The sequence below is a fragment of the Bactrocera neohumeralis genome, chromosome 5, assembly GCF_024586455.1.
Source record: "Bactrocera neohumeralis isolate Rockhampton chromosome 5, APGP_CSIRO_Bneo_wtdbg2-racon-allhic-juicebox.fasta_v2, whole genome shotgun sequence".
In the NCBI taxonomy this organism is placed as follows: domain Eukaryota; kingdom Metazoa; phylum Arthropoda; class Insecta; order Diptera; family Tephritidae; genus Bactrocera; species Bactrocera neohumeralis.
The window spans coordinates 46,859,568-46,873,718 of record NC_065922.1 but is presented as its reverse complement, the minus strand read 5'-3'; the positions used below and the strand labels follow the sequence as shown (position 1 = coordinate 46,873,718).

At 40.0% G+C, this 14,151-nt stretch overlaps 1 long non-coding RNA gene across 1 annotated transcript in view; it reads left to right on the top strand.

The window, feature by feature from the left end:
* Positions 1 to 1,043: 1,043 nt before the first annotated feature.
* Positions 1,044 to 14,151, top strand: part of LOC126758992 (uncharacterized) — a 112,195-nt gene continuing 99,087 nt past the window's right edge. The window contains exon 1 of the long non-coding RNA XR_007666935.1: positions 1,044 to 1,111. This is a non-coding gene — a long non-coding RNA (uncharacterized LOC126758992). The remainder of the gene's footprint in view (positions 1,112 to 14,151) is intronic.

The following is a 14,151-nucleotide window of genomic DNA, read 5'->3' as shown; positions in this document are numbered from 1 at the left end:
TATGATACTTGTAAGGTCCCGTTCGCAGGGATCTAAACTAGATAACCACATAGGAGGAGGTATCTTTCAGTTAATTAGATACCAAAATCGCCTTCCGTCTATCAGACCACTGCGGTGCCTTCCCAGTGGAGACCACAGCAATTGAAGAAAGCCTTCTCGTTCTGATGAGGCATATGCTCACAACAAAGAATATACGATAATATGTATTTAGATATATAGATAGCCAAGCGGCTTTGAAGTCACTAAAGTATCTTAGGATTTTGTCAAAGATAGTGAAACAAGGCCTTGATCTCTTAGTGGATTTAACATTCTATTTCAAAATCCCTAGTGACCGTGCAGTAGATGAATTAGCCTGGACAGGCGACACTCTACACTTAGATTCCGATAAAGAGGGAATTTATGTGTTTCTGGCTACTTGCAGGTATTTAATCGACAAACATTGTATACACATATAGGCATTCGGTAGAATCAATACCTGACTTGCTCGACAAGCAGACAAGCGTGTCACGAATGGAACAGTAGTCGCCTATGTCGACCCTTAAAATTTAAAAGGAATCACATAAGAACTCGAGTAGGAGCCCTAAGAGGTCACTGTCTGATTTTCAGACATGCCAGCAGATTGGGAACATCACATATTGAGTAGGAAAATAGTCGCTACTCTCGATCCAAGGGGTTTTGAAAAAGATTCTTTATAATGATGAATTTACCAAGAAACACGGGGTGGAGAGGAGGCAATAGCGTTAGCGTTGGTATCACAATCGTGGTGCGACAGGCAACCACTACCTACATACCTGTACGGTGAAATATGTTAAATAAAAAACTATAATAATAAAAACAAGTTCTCGGTACTTAACCATTATTATATACTATATACCCTGTTTAATTTTCCATATATTTCATAGTGAAGCGGGTACACGTTTTAGAGTCACATATCGTAATACCTATTTCGACTTCTTTATGATATTTAATAAGCTATTTGTTTACTGAGTTAAATCCTAAGATATTCTAAACTTTTGGACTAAAATATTTTAATTTTTCTTTTCAGGTGCTCATTCGGTAAATGTTAAACAAAAGCTTCTAACGAACTTGCAATTCAATTTACAATTTGTGGGTAAGTCCTTCTGTTTATTTCTATATAAATGTACGTTAGAGCAGGTTGATTTCAGGTAGACAAAAAACGGAAAAATCACGTATGTGGGAACTGTTCTGCGGAACATTATAAACAACTTTGCCTAAGAGACTGTCTAAAGCCAATTTCGAGTCAGCGGATTTTACGGCGAAGTTTTGTTAGGGATCATAAAATCTTGTTCGTCAGGATTTGAGATATCCAAATGAAATTTAATATGAATTGATATTTGTCGGCATCACTCAGATCGGAAAACTATATCACATATCTTCTACACAACCTGTTATTCAGATTTTTTAAACTTCGCCTTAAAAACCGGTCTCTTAAGCAAAGTTGTTCAATTATAGAAAAGAAACGGCCGCCCTAATGTATGTATATGCGTAAATACATACTATATGTATATTTTCATACATGTTTCACCTTTTCATTGAATTGCTTTATTTACATTATTTAACTATGGCAATTTGGTCAGGAAATCAATTTAAATACCGCAAAGCCTTTTGTCTTTCGAAATAAATTCACAAGACAACTGTGTAGCCAGCTAACTGAATAGAATTAAATATTTGGAATACACTTTTGAAAATGTGTATATAGTGTAGGTATGTCTGCGTGAAAAAATAAATGCTTGACCGATATTTAATCACTTACCTTCGATTGGTTTCGAGCATTTTGAAGGAAAGAAACTTTGTGGTTTGGAAAATTTATAAATGAAATTAGTACTGAGTGGTTGGCTTTTTGTGGGTGGAGAGATATTTAAGCAAAAAACAATAGGCTAAACGACATATTCACATATGGTTATATACTATATACATATGTATATAAATATGTTGGCATATAATGTGAATTGGTACAGTAACTTTATGAAGTAAATTAATTCTTGTGTCTATGTATGTCTGTATGCGCTAAATGTAGTAAGAAAGGAAGGTTTAATATCAAAGGTAGAAATAATATATTTGGGTATGGAGTTAGAATAAAAATATAAAGAAAATATTAAAAGTGACAAAGCAAAAGTCTTGCATAATGTTAATAATGGTAATTCGAGCAGCCATGGATCGGTTTCCCACCACCTTTATTCGTTGGATTATGTGTATCCTCACAGACGAAGAACAATGCGCACCAAAGACCTAAATGAGTCCATTCACCACCGCACACAACAATTGCAGCTGTGTCTATCCACTTTATCGAAGACTCTGCGGAAGGATTTTGGTTTGCGGACTTATGAAATCCAACTCATGAAATAATTGAAGTCGAACCACCATAAAGCGCGTCGCTACTGATCCTGATTTTCATAAAAAAACTTTGTTCAGCGATGAAGCTTATTTTTGGTTGAATGGGTATGTTTATTAAGAAAATTGCTACATTTGGAATGATTATAATCCACAAGCCATTGTTGAGAGACCGTAACATCCTAAAAATGTCACTGTTTGCTGTGTTCTATGGGCAGTGGGAATCAGTGGTCCATATTTCTTCGAAAATGAAGCCGACCACAATATTGCAGACAATGGGAACGCTATAGAGCTATGATTAACGACTTTTTCGTACCTGATTTAGAGAATGTTGATGTGGACGATCTTGGTTTTCAACAAGATAATAACGAAACAATCAATTTAACGGGTTCTTTAATAAGAGCGCTACAAAAGCGTACATTCAATGCCATTATTTATGGAACTCGATTTCTTTTGCATGTGCACCACGAGCACGATTGCAGAAGTTCCGACGCTGAACCCAATTTTCGACGGTTTTTAAACATTCATCGGCCGATACTGCTGAAATTTCACTTTCGATATTCCTACGAAGTTCATCAATCAGCTGGCTTGTTGGCATAGACCATAGACGTGACGTAGACCCACAGGAAATAGTCTAACGTCGTCAAATCGCACGACCTAGGCGACCAACTGACTGAGCCATTTCGTGAAATAACACGTTAACCAAACTTGCTTTTCAATAAATCAATTGAGGCATTGGGTGTGTGCTTTTGGCGCCGTTCTGTTGGAACCACATAAAGTCTAAGTCCATATCATCCAATTCGGGCCAAAACTATTCGGTTATCATAGAGTGGTAGCGATTCCCATTCACATTAATGTACCAGTCTTGATTATCACGGAAGAAGTACGGTCCAATGACGCCGCCGACCTATAAACATCACCAAACCGTAATTTTTTAGGGATGCATTGGATACTCTTGGAATACGTATGGATTGCTGCCTGACCAAGCCTCATCGCTGAAGATGATTTTTTGATGAAAATCCGGATACTTTTCAAATTGTTGCTCAGAACATACGACGATTCTGGTGGTCAACCGGCTTCAGTTCTTGCGTCAATTTGATCTTGTAAGGATGTAGACCAAGAGCTTTTCGCAAAATCCACAACAACGACATCACAGAGATGCCCAACGCTTGAGAACAACGTTTGAGAGACTGTTTTGGATCATCCTAAATTGGTACGCCAGCGGCAGCAATATTCTTGACACTACGGGCACTTCTCTGTCTCACTAGCACGGGAGCATTTTGTACTGTACCTGTGGATTCAAATTTTTCAACTAGACGCTCAATTATTGATCTGATAGGACGATTATGACGACCATAAATTGGATGTAGCTTAAAGTTGTAGTCATTGACTCCGAATTTCGGTAGTGAATTTTAATAATTTCGACTCGTTGTTGGATCGTATATCTTTCCATGATGAAATGGCAAACCTCACTGAAGTGAAATATCAAAAGAGCGGGAAAAAATTTGGCGTCGTTTACCATCCCTATCGGTCTACTTTTGTAGTGTTCCTATTGAAGTACTCGTTATAAGGATGTTGTAGTTTTCTTATAAGTATACATATCGTGTTGTAAATCGCTTCGGTATTAAATAGTGTTCAAATTAGAAAGAAGGGATAGCCGTGATATTTTTATATATTAGAGATACCGAACTTCAAGTGGGCGTGGCAAGGCATTTAATAGTTATGAGTATATCTTAAAAAAAAAAAATAAATATTCTGCGGAAAGGCTTGAAATATATTTTACGTATCTTTTATTATATCGAATTCATATTAAGCCCACCTTATAAATAACGGTTCTTGCACTGTAATATATGAATGATAATATTATATTTCCATTAAAGTAAGAGAATTATATGGTATAGTACGGGCGAGTAAAAATTGGTTCCTCTCCTATTTTCTTCAAATATTTTTTTTTAATCTAACCACAATTATGAATTCTCAACTATTTTTTGTAACGAAAACAATTAAATTTAAAGTGCCATAATGTAAGACGAAAAACGCAGACTCCAAATAAGTCACTCTCTAAAACTCTGCGCTTCGATTGAATGTTGCGCCACAAAGCAAGTCAATGATACCAAATTGGAAAATTAAAAAAAAAAGCAACAACTACAATTAACAACAGCAGCCACATGTGCAACTTGAGATTGCAGAAAGAGAGAGAGAGAAAGAGTTGATTGTGTGTGCGAGATGTCAAGCGGGACGACACATATGTCAAATAAGGCAATGTGTGACAAGTTGTCAAACAAGAGAGCAACAAAGCAGACGAAGCGAGCAGCAGGACTGCATGGAGTTCTAAGCGAATCAACAACATAGTTGCAAATGCATGAATGAATGGCAGACAATCCGCCAGGCAGGCAGACAGCAGCCAGGCAGGCCGGTCCAACATTGCGAGCCCAACATGCAGGCAGCCACTTGCCGGTAAATTGAATTTGAATCGGCAAAGGCGCTTCTAGGCAGCTTTGTTCCATTGCGTTGCAACTCGTCACCCGCCCACCTCCCGCCACTGCTCCTTTGTGCCGCTTGGCTGCTCCAATTTGGCATCTTCAACAAGGCAGTACCACTTCTCCTTCATTTTTTGTTTGCTATTTTTTTCACAATTATTCTCAGGCACTCCACACTGTGGACTCGAATAAAAAACAGCAGCAGACATGTGCGCACAGTGTGTGGGCAAGAAAAAAAAATAGATCGGAACGAAATTTTTTGGGAAGAAATCATTTGAAGTACTCATTCGGAATTCGTCACTTGTGCTCATTGCAATTGTGGTTGTTGTTGCTGTGTATCATGTGTGATTCTACCCAACAGCAACAACAAAGGCAGGAAACAAGTTTTCGTATTTGCAGTAGTTGGTAGTGCTGCTGGCCAAACAACTCTTCCGGCTGCCTCTCTTAAGCATACTTCAGCTGTTTTTGATTGAATCCTGTTGACTTGTTTTCTTCGGGGTTTTGTTCACATTTTTAGGAGAACTTCAAAAATAGAAGAAAGCCACATGACACAATTGGTCATTGAAGAAGTTCTACTCAAAGGCGCCACTTCTTGAAGCCAATCTGCTCGGCTTTAGATTGATTGTTGTCGGCCTCGAGTACTTGCCACAAGTGCATGTTGCAGTTGTCGTCGCTGTTGCATATGTCGTGCGCTGAGAGTTGGAACGAATTTTGCTGTTATTGTTGCATTTGCCTTGTCATATTTGATTGTGGGCATATGAGAGCGCTTTGCAATATTTATTGAGTTGTGGTAAATTATCAAGTGAGGAGATTTGCGGTCTTGTGAACTTTAAAGGTATGTTTAGGGTTGTCTCTGCTTGTAAAACTGTAAAATATATCTGAACTATATCATTTGATGAAAAATGACCGAACTGATAAAGAAAACTATATTTTTTACTTATTTTAAGACAAATCTTTATTATCAGCCTTTAAAATAGGCTCCTGAGTCAACACAAACGTCGGCTCCTGGAATGTGACAGCAGCGAATTTTAATTGTTACCAAACATGTCTTTTACGACTTCAATTCGACGTCGTTTTTGCAGAAGTTTCAGGTCTTTTTATGAGTCTAGCATTGACACCCCTCATACACAAAACATTAGCCATTGACCCGATCCATAAGAGATGTTGAGATCCTCTGCTATTTCTACCGTTGTCCACATTTTTCCTTTTTTCTCATTGTAAGATTTACATCTGCGCACTTTGGTCCACGTTCCGCTTTCTGCTGTGTACTAAAATTGCTGAAAATTATTGTATAACTCCCCAGTTTGTTTCATTCTCCAGCTTGACGCTGATTAAATTGTAGCGTTTATTGGAACCAGGTCTTCCACGGCGGTGCGTTCTCGTTGCCATCGCACATATTCTTTAAAGCTTTTAGCGTCGTCTTCTTTCCCGTCGTTGTATAGGCATGACGGCCCTTTGACTTTTCCCATTCTGTAGAGATACTTTTTGAAGTATCCGTGACCGGATAACAGCTAGGTTGTGTAAAAGTCGACTTCTCCAACTATACGGCTTGTCCATAAGTCTAGATCTTTTATTAGTCTAGCCGTCCGTTTGCCGCGACTCTCATTCTCCTATCATCGTTGCCATGTTGTTATTGTATCTTTCTTTATTTGTTCTATAGCTTTCTTGTTATTTTTGGATGTTTTCTTTAGCTCTTTAAGCTTTTTCCTTTCGACTGCCAGGAGGTCGAATGGGGCATTACCGCTTATAACTGTAATTGTTCGGTAGGCTGGTGCAACTTTGAGGGCTGCGGTGCGGTGTACTCTGGCCGCTACCTTAAGCCGGTTTTCCTTTTTAAGCACATTTGCCCAGATCTCAGCTCCGTACAGTAGGACGCTGATTGTCGTCGACATTTCTCTTTTCTGGGCTGGGGTACCCTATGTTGGGCATTAGTCTGCTAAGTTGGGATGTAATTTTCGCTGTCTTTCCTGCGGCGTGCTGGATTTTTACCCAGAAGGTTAGTCTGAGGCCTAGGAGGCTTACGCCTAGGTAGTTTAGTGCTTTTTGTGTCCTAAGAATATCCGTAGTCGTTTGCATACTTATTTCGAGGTTTTGTTAGCAGTAGTAGCTCTGTTTTTTCCATAGCGAGTTGGAGGTTGAGTGATTCTTGCATCCATATCATGACCTGCTTAAACTTTCTAAGCCAATTAAGTACGATTCGTCTGGAATTTCGAGTTTTAGTATAGCGCCGTACCTGTTGTTCCACAAGTCTGGGCCTAGAATGGATCCTTGTGCTGCTCCTGACGTGACCGCTTTCCATTGTGATACTTCTCTAGTTTGGTATTGCAGTTTTAAGTTACTAAAGTAGCTCCGCACTACACCACTGAGGTGGTTGGGGATTTGAAAGCTTTTTTCGAGAGCGTCGATTATATCCACCCATCTAGCGCTGTTGTAAGCGTTTTGGACAACTAAAGTCACCAGCAATACTATTATTTCGCATCTAAGTTGTGCGGCTTCTACACTTTCAATGATGCGAGTTGAACTGTCGGGTCTAAAGCCATGATGTCTAGGGTAGAATCCTCCAGCCTCGTTGATAGCCGCTTCGAGTCTGGGCTTAATATAGCTTTTCCGCTGTGTCAAGCATGCTTAGTGGACAAGATGACAAGTTGGTATCTCCAGCCGTTGCTTTTTCCAGAGTTCAGGGAATATTTCGGCTTCGAGGCAGGCGTTGTACACATTCAATAGTAGTCCCGGTCGCTTTGCAGCGATTATTCTCAGGTTTCCGCTTGGATCCCTTCCGGGCCGTGTGATTTGTTGACCTTGATCTTGCCAGTGCCTAGTTGCAGCTCTTCGACAGTAAACTGGGGGATTTGCGAAAATATTAAAGTCTTTCTGGATCACTAATTCGTAGAAGGGCATATCGCACACTAACACAGCAAATTTTGTTTTGCTTAAACTTCGCTTCTATTTTATTGATTTGGTAAGTTTCTCAACAGAATTTTGTCCGAAACGTTTTTGTTGGCGAACAAAATTTGGTCAGACTACTGGAGCGAGCCTTAGATCAATAAGTATTCGAGACTTACATGGTTGTTTCTGACTATATCTGGCCGTTTAACCATAACAATATCTTACAATTCAAATTCCGCAATACAAAGAATTTGCGTAAGCGATTTGTGCCATAAACCTCCATACCAGCAGAGCCTTTCCTACACATCTCCTCTCCCTTGTTTCATTTAACATTCCATCATATTTTGCTTAGCAATTATTTTCAGTTTGGTTGTAAATCTCTTTAGAAAGAACAATAGCGCTGTTGATTGGTAACCACTTCTTCTCAACTCCCTATTTTCGCTTTGTCTATGAGTACTTCAGTCCATCCTCAACCGCACCTTTGTCTGCGAGTTCCCACTCCAAGTATTGGTTTCCTCATCCTGCGACTTTTGGCTTGCCGGTTCACCTCATTCTCATTTGACTTTATGGCGTTTTGTCTTTAAGTGTTGCTTGATTGTCGCATTGTTTTGTTGTTTGATTTATTTTGATTTCCCTAAAGTGAATATGGCAACAACACTTGCTGTAGCGATAGCGAGAGGCGCCATGCGGGAGAGATGAGTGAGTCACCACTGTGCTGACAATGCAATGACACTTCTTTCTCTGTCAACACAGTGTTGTGTCAGTGAAGACTGCATGAGAGTGGAGGAGCTTAAGCTTATATGTCGCTTCGTCGCTTCGCACCTCCCGTGGTCATTGCTGTCGGGTAAGTAATGTGTCAAGTGGTGGTTTACAATTTAGAGTGGGCACTTTGTCGTCTGCAACAGAGTCCCAATTGTCGCCAGCAATTACAAGGAAAAACTGTATGCAAAAAAAAAAAAAAAACATAGTGAAGTGCTTGCGAAAGAAGAATAAGAAGAAAGAAGACTTTTGTTGTGATTTAAAGAATAATGAAAAATATAGCTGCTGTTTCTGTATATTAATTGTTTGTCAATACAGTGAATAAACTTTGGAATATGTTGGTAAATTCTATTTACGTCATAAAAAGGTCTAATTAGGTTTTGATACTAAGAAGTTTACAGTTCCGACAAATGGGCAGGTTCTTAGAGAAAATAGGGCATGTGGAAAATAAGCTATTCTATATATTATCCGATACTTGGAGTTTTAACAGGCGACTTTGCGGTCTCTTCTCACTAGATGACCTACTTATAATCTCCATATATTCCAATTTCATTTCATTAAATCCACGGAAAAAGCATTCGATTCATTTAGACTCAAGTGAAATAAGGATTAAGTAGACTGGCGTCAAATCATCAGTTTACAGGATTATGTCGCACTGGATTCAGTGAACATAAAGCTGTCTTTAGAGTAATTAACTACTGACTAGACATCTAAGAGCCAAATAAGCGAAGGCAGCGTGCCAAGGCTTCATAACTTTTAAAGAGACATTCCATAAAATTTTGGTGTAGAACTCAATGGTAACAATTTCGGTAGTTGTTCAAGTAACGGGTTTTTCAATAAGAGTGCTACAAAAGCGCTTCCCCCGAAAGTACATTCGATGCCATTTTGAATGGAACTCGATTTCTATTGCATGGCTACCACGGGCATGCTTGTAGAAGTCCAGACGCTGAACCCAATTTTCGCTGGTTTTTAAACGTAAATCGGCAGATACTGCTGCAATTTCTCGTTCGATATTCGTACGAAGTTGATCAGTCATCGCTGGTTTGTTGGCATAGACCATAGACTTGACGTAGCCCCACAGGAAATAGTCTAACGTCGTCAAATCGCACGACCAAGGCGGCCAATTGACTAAGCCATTTCGTGAGATAACACGTTCACCAAACTTGGTTTTCAATAAATCGATTGTGACATGCACTGTGTGGCTTGTGGCGCTGTCCTTTTGGAACCATATATTGCCCAAGTCCTTATCATCTAATTTGGATCATAAATATTTGGTTGTCATTGAGCGTGGCGTAATTTTTTCAGGATGCAATGGTGAGTCAAGGAGTACGTGTAGATTACTGCCTGACCAATAACGCATATTTTGCTTATTGACGAAGCCATTCAGCCAAAAATGAGCTTCATCGCTGACGATGATTTCTCGATGAAAATCCGAATCGTTTTGATGTTATTGCTCTGCCCAATGCTACGATTCTAGTGGTCAAACGGCTTTAGTTCTTGCGTCAGTTTGATCTTGTAAGAATGTAGGCCAAGCTCTTTTCGCAAAATTCGCCATTACGACGTCGTATTGAGAACCACGAGTGAGATACAGATTTGAGTCTTCCTAGCGCCAGCAATATTCTCGACACTACGTGAGCTTCTTTGTCTCACTGGCACGGGAACATTTTGTGCCTGTGGATTAAAATCGTCTGATGAGCTCAAGTGTTGATCTGACAGGACGTTTATGACGACCATAAATTGGACGTAGCGGTCTTAAAGTTGAGGCCACTGACTCTGAATTTCGGTAGTCAATTTTAATAACTTTGACTCGTTGGTGGATCGTATATCTTTCCACGATGAAAGGGTAAGCTTTATTGAAGAGAAATTTCAAAAGCACGGGGACAAATATGGCGTCGTTTGCTGTCCCTATCAGTCTACTTAACGACCTTATTGTAAAACCCGTTATATATAAAATATAATGAAAAAGGTAGGAAGTTTTGTTCAAGATTGTTCACTTGGTTTCGGCTCAAGCGGCTCAATTTGGCTCCGAAAAACATATTTTACAACAAACAGATCTTTAAATTGAGACGAAATACTCTCCACGGCCGTTAACTATTCAATTAGCTATTAAAATGGACAGACTGCGGTGTTTAGTTGGGCCCGACTGAGAAACACAATTAGTGTAAAGAAAGCCCAAAGCAGTTCTCAGCAAAATAATTTTAAGCATTAGAATACATTTTCTCGTAGTTTTAACATCAGTCCTGTGAGTTACGAACATAGAGACATTCGTATGGATCTCTTCCCTGGGGAACCAGGTGCAAGAGCGGATTGTTTTGTTAGGAGAAATTCATTGAAAATTTAGTTTCATCAGAAATTTACTAATTTAAGATCAGGCGAAAAAGATTCCCTGTTTCCAAATAGGGCTTTATCGACTTCATATTTGACAGATAATAACAAGAAGCAGGATTATCTTATATGTATTTTTTTCCGAGAACGTTATGAACCACCCTCTTAAAAGTCATCCTCATAATGAGAATCCAGGTTCATTGCCTGATTAAGTGATTAATCGAATACGTATTGCACCAACACCGGCACACAGCTTCAATGTATATTGCGTGTAAATGCAACTCTGGTAGATGGTGGAAATTCCATCTTTATTATTACTTTTATCATTAAACATTGCCATTTCAACGCGACAGACAAAATAATTACCATCATCAGCGAAGCGTTTTCATAAACGGCCACATCATCATCCTTACTGTCAGCGCTGCCGTCAGCCGTCAACGCCTGTCATTAACATAATTTAAATGATAGCCATTGTGTCAACCCTATTAAGTGCACACATACATATAGACATGTGACTGCAGTCCTGCGTCCGCCCGCTACGCCACCCGCCGCCCGCATACAATGGACAGACGTGGAGTCTCTTCAGTGCGTCGTTCTTCCTCGGTGAATCGGCGACTCGACACAGCGTGGGCGAAGGTGTTGTTGCCGCTGCCAGAGATTGCTGGTGACAAGTGCAATTTAACTTCTTTACAATGTGCTTATATTTTTTATGCTTACGAGCACGAGCGTGAAGCGGCAAAAGCAACAACAACCGCGGCAGTTATTCACTAGTAAGTAGCGCTACGGCAATTTATCTCACACGCGCGTAACTCTAGTAACAGGCTGTGGGTGTGTGGGCGTTACATGTTGCATGTTGCACCTTCGTTCACTTCTCTTATGTGCAATAAGCAGAAATAACGGCGGTTGGTTATATGCTTGACGATGATGTATTGCCCACAAATGTTGTTGATTGCGGATCGTTCATTCGAATGGTTCGCCTTTCGGATCCTAGCGACTTCTCTGGTTATCTGACAATGATTTGAAATTTTTGTTTGTGCTTTGTTCTTCAGTGTCTTGAGTTTATTTATCTTTTTAACAGACAACTCCTTTTTATTTGGTGAATTGATTTGGTAGCAATAAATCTAAATTCGACAACGCTTGGCGGAAATCAATTACTTAAAGGGCGAAGTAATGGTCAAGAGGATCATTGTCAAATGTGGCGTGTATATATTTAATCGTACATTAATTCTTCTTCGTCTTTATTGGCGTAGACAACGCTCACGCGGTTATAGCCGAGTTCACAACAGCGCGCCAGCCGTTCTTCCTTTCCGCTATTCGGGGCCAATTGTAGACTTCAAGTAGTACCAGGTCCTTCCCCACCCTGTCTTTCCAACGGAGTGAAGGTCTTCCTCTACATCTGCTTCCCTCGGCCGGTATTGGGTCAAATACTCTCAGAGCTGGAGTATCTCCATCCATTCGACATAACCCAGCCAGCGTAGCCGCTGTCTCTTAATACCAGACACATTTGCTTCGCTTTCTTATCCAGTCTGGAGAAACCAGAAGGAAAGGCGCGGATGTTGAGGTCAATGATATCAATGTTATCGGCGTACGCCAGCAGCTGTATACTCTTATAGAAGATTGCACCTTCTCTGTTTAGTTCTGAAGCTCGAACTATTTTCTTCAGAAGTAGTCTGAAACATTGTTTTGGTATCGAACGGCTTGGAGAGGTCCTTAGCGATCCTAATGGACCTTTAGTATTAGTGTGTGTCGATCCTCATTTTACGCCACACTGATAAGGTCCAATCAGTTTGTTGATGGTGGGCTTTAATCTTTCATACAATACTTTTGATGGAACCTTATATGCGATGCAGAGGACGCTTTTCCCACGGCAGTTGGCACAGATTGTGGGTCTCCCTTTTTGTGGATTGGGTAGAGTACACTTAAATTCCAATCGTCGGGCATGCTTTCGCCCGATCATATTCTAGAAAAAACGGCTAATAAAGTGGGAGCCGGAATTTGTTGCTCGGAACCAGGCGACCCATCAAGTTTCCGGAATACTGCAGTATCTTTGCTGTTAGGAAAGCGGCTGTGAAAGCTAACAACACAGGAAACAACATAAAAATGATAAGTAATTATATACGTCGATAGCCAGGTGGCAATTAAGGCAACTATCCTACATGGCGTTACGTCAGAGAATGTCCTTAGAAGCACGGAGGCAGTAGATAAAGCGGCTGCATATATACTGAGTTCCAGGCTACAAAGGAATTTGTGGAAACGAAATAGGTGATAAGATGTCAAAAGTGCCATCCGTCTGGCAAGAACAAGTACGGGAAATGGAGAGGTCACTTAAAACAATATATGTGACCTGGTCTACGAAAAGGGAGCTAACGTGCGAAAACTAGTTTTCTGGGAAAAGCTGTTAAAAATAATCGTCAGTTTCTCGTTATCTCATTAATTGTTCTCCTTTTTTTGACACCTAAGCCCCCTTTCCGTAGACCAGGTCACATATAATGAAATTACCGAAAGTGCTGTCGGGCAGATTAGGGCTAGATGGAATGCTTTAAGTGCGTGCAGAAGCGTCAAATTCGTATGCTTTTAACTCAAATGGTCTCGAAAGGAGTGTCGGATGGTTGTTGGTCTCTTGAAGGTCACAACCTACTAGGGTTACATGGGAGCCGGATGGACTAAGTAATGACGATACGTGCAGAAAGTATATCCGCGTATTTCTAACGTTTATGATAAAATGAACTATTATAGTGAAAAAAATAACTGTTCATTGTCGGTGGTTCAGAGATAAGCTAACATTATTGAAAATAAAATGGAATACGAATCTACGTAGTTTATTATATGCAGATAACATGGCAACTTCAATTAATCTTCGGCGCTTTGAATAGCATCTACCGGCAACTAAACTTGTGTCTTTATTGCACTGATGCATTAACTGTACTTACAAGATTTCCGTGTTAATATGATGTGAGCTCATAAGTGTGTAGTATATGATCAACAGTTGCTTTGCTTTCAATACCAAAATCAACATGTAAGTAAATTAAGTAGCATTTGACTGAAGTGAAAATCAAGTGCTCCTTCATATAAATAAGATGCTACCAATATGACAAACTTCTTTACACCGAAAACACACCCTTCTCAAATATTCGACCTACCCAAAAACCCAGCTCAGCGATTTGTCATTACCGCTGCACGGCGTTGCCACTCGCTTTGCGCTGAGTCATGCTGATTTTGCATAAGTGTTTGTGGTTTGACTGCTTCGAAACTTCCCAACGCTAAGTTAGCTAAATATTTATCGCATTTATGTCGTAGAAACTCCTTCAATCCTTCGCATGCTCCCGCACATGAGCTGCTTGTGCAGGGT